This window comes from Chanodichthys erythropterus, chromosome 3 (genome assembly GCF_024489055.1).
Source record: "Chanodichthys erythropterus isolate Z2021 chromosome 3, ASM2448905v1, whole genome shotgun sequence".
NCBI lineage: Eukaryota > Metazoa > Chordata > Actinopteri > Cypriniformes > Xenocyprididae > Chanodichthys > Chanodichthys erythropterus.
The window spans coordinates 8,276,844-8,283,479 of record NC_090223.1 but is presented as its reverse complement, the minus strand read 5'-3'; positions in this window follow the sequence as shown (position 1 = coordinate 8,283,479).

The window sequence follows — 6,636 nt, the reverse complement described above, 5'->3', positions numbered from 1 at the left end:
CACAGCAAAACAACCACAGATGAGTTCAGTGCAGCGATCTGAGTGATTTATATCAACTAAACATGCATTTTTGAGCAAATATAATAGCAAGAGATCAATTGAGAGTCGATGAGAGAGAAGAACTGTGAGTGTAGAGACACTTTAACCTTTAAACACACTGTGGTTTAATACGCTTCTGCTAAAACAAACGTTCATAAACAGTTTCAGACGTCACTGATGCCTTCAGGAGCCACAAGTGTCAAAAAGGAGGTGATGTTTGTGTGTATTTGCATGTGAATGTGTGTGTGAGAGAGATGAAGTGTGAAAACCAGCAGAAATACAGTGCACGAGAAAATTGTTTTTAATATTGAGCAATGAAACTCAATTAGACCCCTGCAGCTTAAACCTCCAGAATATATATTTATTTATTTGTGTGTGTGTGTGTGTGTGTGTGTGTATATATATTTAAATATATATATATATATATAGGTGAAGTGATTAACACTGATTCTCTCTTCATCACGGCACCTGTTAGTGGGTGGATATATCAGGCAGCAAGTGAACGCGTTGACCCTGCATGGGCAGCCCACACTGGGCCCGCACTGTTAATCTACAACAATAAATCTGGCAGCACAGGGTGCCAAACATTTACCATTAATGAAAATAACGACTAATGATCATTAAGAAAGAAATGGTCAATGACTGCAGGAGCGTCTGCCACTCAAACATTCCCTAAATCACACTCTGTAAAATATAAATCTCTCTGATTCTGACCATTGAATCATCAATAAAGTGATCAACTTCATCTAACCAGAGTTTCTCTTGCAGTTTTTGTTTAATCAAAAGTGTTTCAGAAACACACAGTTACAGCAGCCAGAGAAACATTAAAGTTAGGAAGTCAAGGGTCAAGAGCCCAACTAAAGCAAACACTGACCTCCATAACGGTGACTTCAACAGTGATTTTCAATAAAACATCAACATCTAAAAGTTTAGTATGAAAGAAATAGTCAAACTGGATTGTAGTAAGTGAAGATGTTGAGATCTAGAAAGATCTGTTAGTGTTTAATGTTCTGCTGCTGGTCATGTGACAGTGTTTTCAGCTTATTTAAATAAGGAGATTTTACTTTATTCCCGTCATTTGACCATTTAATCATCTAACTGTTTTGTTATTGTATTAATTACAGATAATTTTTGTAATTTTTAAAGTTGCTCTGGGCCGGATTGGGCTGATCCACACTGGGCCATCATGGGTTAATGTGGGCAGTTCTCTGGTGTGGGCTGATCACAGAGAGGCGCAGTGAGCCCAAAGCTGTAGACTTCGCCTGGGAAAGACCGCACTGGACCTGTTTAGGTTTGATGTGGGCTGGACCTAGAGCAGTGGTTCCCAAAGTCGGGGTCGCGACCAGTGAGGAAGGGGTCGCGAGATGATTTCCAGAAATCAAATAATAATAATACTAATAATAATAAAATAAAAAATAATTAAACGATTAGAAATAGTATATTCTATCAATAATTGTCACAAAATACTAAAAATAGTAGTTAAATTAAAAACAAAAACCATGCAAATAAAAAAAAGCCATCAACCTTTCGATTTTCCTTTCGCTTGGCCGTGACTCCTGAGGTGATTACGACAGATTAATGACATAGTAGCAACAGCATCAGCTGCAGCAGGTCAGTTTACTGCAACATGTTAAACATTAATACATGTGCACGTAATTCTTTAGGCTTTAAGCTTTGGATATTATTTTTGTCAAAATGAAACGTTGGTTAATATCGATCAAAAAAGAAAACGCAGGGAGGCAGCGGAGGAGAGCGGAGAAGCACGCGCTTCACATATGCCGCGTTTGCAAGTGCGCAACTGATCCATGGCTGTGTATCACAAACACAACATTTACTTATTTTTATTTCAAATCCAAAAGTTGTTACTGAATATGGCTTGTCAGCACAGCGATTCTCTTTGTATAGGCCTACACTATATTTCATAGATGTCACGTTTAAACGCACTATATTTAAACGTTTTATTCATTTCATTACTTTATATTTATCTGAAGTAATACTTTAGATTTATATATTGCTCACGCAAGTGGCAAAACATTTAAACGTAAGCTTTATGTTAAAATAAAAAACGTTTAAAAAAAAACAAAACTTAAAATAGACAAAAACAGGCGACTCTCGTCTTTTCTTTCCTTTTAAATCTTTTTACAATAAATCCCTCAGGTCATAAAGAACTGTTTTTCCACCTTCAGAGGCGAGTGCTATTGTTTATGTCTCCTTGTTCACCTAAATGCCTGGTAAGGTGTTATTTTCCTTGCTTTACCCGAGGCAGCCGTGTTTAAACTGTGTAACAGAGACTTTGAACTATATGAATCTATGATGAAATTACTAGTTTTTTCGCGTCAATACATGTTTATTTTAATGCGAACAGTGCGCTGTCGTTTTAATTCAGCGCTGTGCAGCACAGCAAAAATAGACTCGGCGCGTAAATGATCGCTGCACTGCTGCAGACCCACCGCTCCTGGAACGCACTGCCGGACCGCATCCGCGTGCAGTGTGAAATCCGTTAATATGTGCACAGAAAAAAATGCGCACTGCAAACAGAGTATGTGTGAAACATGCGTTAGTGCGTGTTCGCCTTTGTGCACAACTCGTTAACCACCTCCGAGGATAGTGGGGGTCGCGAGTCACTGGCATCGTTATTTTGGGGGTCGTGGGCTGAAAAGTTTGGGAACCCCTGACCTAGAGCACTGTGCTCGCAAAAAGCCAGCATGGGCCCTGCAGGAGCATGCTTTCCTGTAGCTCAGTGGTTAGAGCATGGCACTAGCAATGCCAAGGTCATGGGTTTGATCCCAGGGATTGCACATACTCTGATACAAAAAAAATGTATAGTATAATGCAATGTAAGTCGCTTTGGATAAAAGCGTCTGCCAAATGCATAAATGTAAATGCATAAATGTTTGCAGGGATGTGAATAGCCCTGTAAAAAAAAAAACAGATAGCAATAGTTTAACACATTGCTATCTTGATTAGCAGCTGTTATCGGGTTAGAATGATTTATGTTGGTAGCATGTTAAAGTGTTGTTATGTGGTTGCTAAGGTACTCAGAGTGGTTCCTATGGAGTTGCTTATTGAGTATACCAGAGAAACATGGATCTCATCACAGCTGTGTGTGAAAACACTGTTAAACAGTTTGAAGAAGATGCTGACGACTGGAGTGGAAAAAATTAAGTGTGAAAAACATGAGTGTGAATGAAAAATAAACTAAATAAACGTGTGAACTTGAGTCATTTCTTCAGTTTATATTCCTCTCTGCTCTTACTGTGATCTTTATCTCTCATCATGACTATATTTGAGCACATTTGTTCACACATGTCGGCTGAATCCACAGATGTTTGGTCTGATCAAGTGTCTCTACATTCATCTTTCTGCTGTTAAACTCAGATTCAGTTGATCGATTGGTTGAGATCTGTCTACACAAACCACACTCAACCAAACTACAGACGTCAGGTGTGTCTTTCAACAACTCACAGCAAAACAACCAGAGATGAGTTCAGTGCAGCGATCTGAGAGATTTACATCAACTAAACATGCATTTTTGAGGAAATATAGTAGCAAGAGATCAATTGAGAGTCGATGAGAGAAAAGAACTGTGAGTGTAGAGACACTTTAACCTTTAAACACACTGTGGTTTAATACGCTTCTGCTGAAACAAATGTTCATAAACAGTTTCAGACGTCACTGATGCCTTCAGGAGCCACAAGTGTCAAAAAGGAGGTGATGTTTGTGTGTATTTGCATGTGAATGTGTGTGTGAGAGAGATGAAGTGTGAAAACCAGCAGAAATACAGTGCATGAGAAAATTATTTTTAATATTGAGCAATGAAACTCAAATAGACTCCAACAACTTAAACCTCCAGAATGTATATATATATATATATATAATCAACTTCATCTAACCAGAGTTTCTCTTGCAGTTTTTGCTTAATCAAGAGTGTTTCAGAAACACACAGTTACAGCAGCCAGATAAACATTAAAGTTAGGAGGTCAAGGGTCAAGAGCCCAACTAAAGCAAACACTGACCTCCATAACGGTGACTTCAACTGTGATTTTCAATAAAACATCAACATCTAAAAGTTTAGTATGAAAGAAATAGTCAAACTGGATTGTAGTAAGTGAAGATGTTGAGATCTAGACAGATCTGTTAGTGTTTAATGTTCTGCTGCTGATCATGTGACAGTGTTTTCAGCTTATTTAAATAAGGAGATTTTACTTTATTCCAGTCAGTTGACTGTTTTAAGATGGAGGCACAAAGCTGTAGGCCTCGCCTGGGAAAGCCCGCACTGGGCCTGTTTAGGTTTGATGTGGGCTGGACCTAGACCACTGTGCCTGCAACGAGCCAGCATGGGCCTGCAGGGGCATGTTTGCAGGGATGTGAATAGCCCTGTAATATATTTAAAAAAAGCTGAGATATTTAGGGTGGTTGCTATGGTTTTGCTATGCGCTTGCTAGGGTACCTGGGTTGGTTGCTAGGGTGTTGCTAAGGTATTCTGATTGGTTGTTAGGGTGTTGCAATGCAGATGCTAAGGTACTCAGGGTGGTTGTTAAGGTGTAGCTATGCGGTTGCTAGGGTACTAAGGTTGTTTGCTCAGGTGTTGTTATGTGGTATGTGGTTGCTAGGGTATCTAAGGTACTCAGAGTGGTTGCTAAGGTGTTGCTATAAAGTCACTAAGGTACTCAGCTCAATTACTAGGGTGTTGCTTGCATGATTTGTAAGTTATATTGTTATTATTACTATATATTATTTATAACATTCTCAATCTCATCCAACCCAAAAACTCAGTTTGGTGTCAAAATGACCCCAAATAATATTAATGTTACAGAATGTGTACAGGACATTTAAAACATTTAATCATGGTAATTTTATGTTCACCCAGTTGTCAGACAGTTCAATTAAATTAGGAAAAGCCATTAAAGGGTTAGTTCACCCAAAAATGAAAATTCTGTCATTTATTACTCACCCTCATGCCGTTCCACACCCGTAAGACCTTCATTAATCTTCAGAACACAAATTAAGATATTTTAGTTGAAATCCGATGGCTCCGTGAGGCCTTCATAGGGAGCAATGACATTTCCTCTCTCAAGATCTATAAAGGTACTAAAAACATATTTAAATCAGTTCATGTGAGTACAGTGGTTCAATATTAATATTATAAAGCATCGAGAATTTTTTCGGTGCAGCAAAAAAAATAAATAACGACTTATTTAGTGATGCCGATTTCAAAACACTGCTTCAGGAAGCTTTGGATCATAATGAATCAGTGTATCGAATCAGCTGTTCAGAGCGCCAAAGTCATGTGATTTCAGCAGTTTGACATGTGATCCGAACTGCTGATTCGATACACTGATTCATAACACACCAAAGTTTGTTTTTAGTACCTTTATGGATCTTGAGAGAGGAAATGTCACTGAGCCATCGGATTTCAACTAAAATATCTTAATTTGTGTTCTGAAGATTAACGAAGGTCTTATGGGTGTGAAACGACATGAGGGTGAGTAATAACAGACATGACAGACATTCTTACATTTTTTTCAGAATTTTCATTTTTGGGTGAACTAACCCTTTAACCCCCTGGAGCCGTGTGGAGTGTGTTTATGATGGATGATGTGGATGGAGACACTTTCTTCAGCTCAAACTCACTGATCCTGTTCACTTCCATTATAAAGCTCAGATGCGTCAGGATATTTATTAATATTTCTCTGATTGTGTTCATCAGAAAGAAGAAAGTTATGCCTACATAAATCAATCACATTTTTGAGCAAATACAAATATTTCAAAGGACATGTTGTATTTCTTCATGAGAGGTGAGTGATGGTATCATTAATGGTATCATTGTCTTGTGATTGTAAAACCAGCCTGAGCCGGTCAGCAGGTCTTGGTTTGTTTTTGCTCTGGTCTAGCTGGTGTTCAGCTGGTCAGTGGTCACAGCCTGACAGTTAAACAAAAAGAGTGGTCAAACCCCTCAAAACCAGCCTGATAGAGCAGCTATGAGCAGCCTGAAGTCAGCAGCTTCATCTGATCCTCCACAATCCTGTTCAGCTCCAGCAGAGTTACATTGGGGTCAGTGCGTGTGTTCAGAGAGGTTTAGCAGCCACTAGATGGCGCTCTGGCAGTGTCAGACCTCTGAAATTATGTGTATCTTTTCTAAAGCTCTGAGAACTACAGTGAACAGAAGTTAGTGTGTGTGTTTGGAGATGGTCTGTGTTCCAGTCAGTGAATCTCAAGTTTGAAATGAATATGGAAAGTACGTATATAAAGGGGTCTGCAGATGATTAACTGTTCTGATAGACCAATATTATTATTATGATGTTCTTTATTTTTGATATATCTCACCTTCATATTTAACACATCATGAATTAACATTCATGGCCTCAAAAATTAAGCTCTGAGTAAAATGACGCCCCCTGATACACACGTTCATCTCAGAGACGTCCATCTGTGTTTGTTCATCTGCGTCTCTCTAAGCTGAAGACTGCTCTAAGACTAGCTGCTTTTTTAATGTGTTTATCAGTTGTTTTTACAGATTTCTAGATCTTTAGTAAACATCTTAGAGAAGTATTTGTGGATCAAAACACAAATGATGAAATGATTGTGTGTCATCAG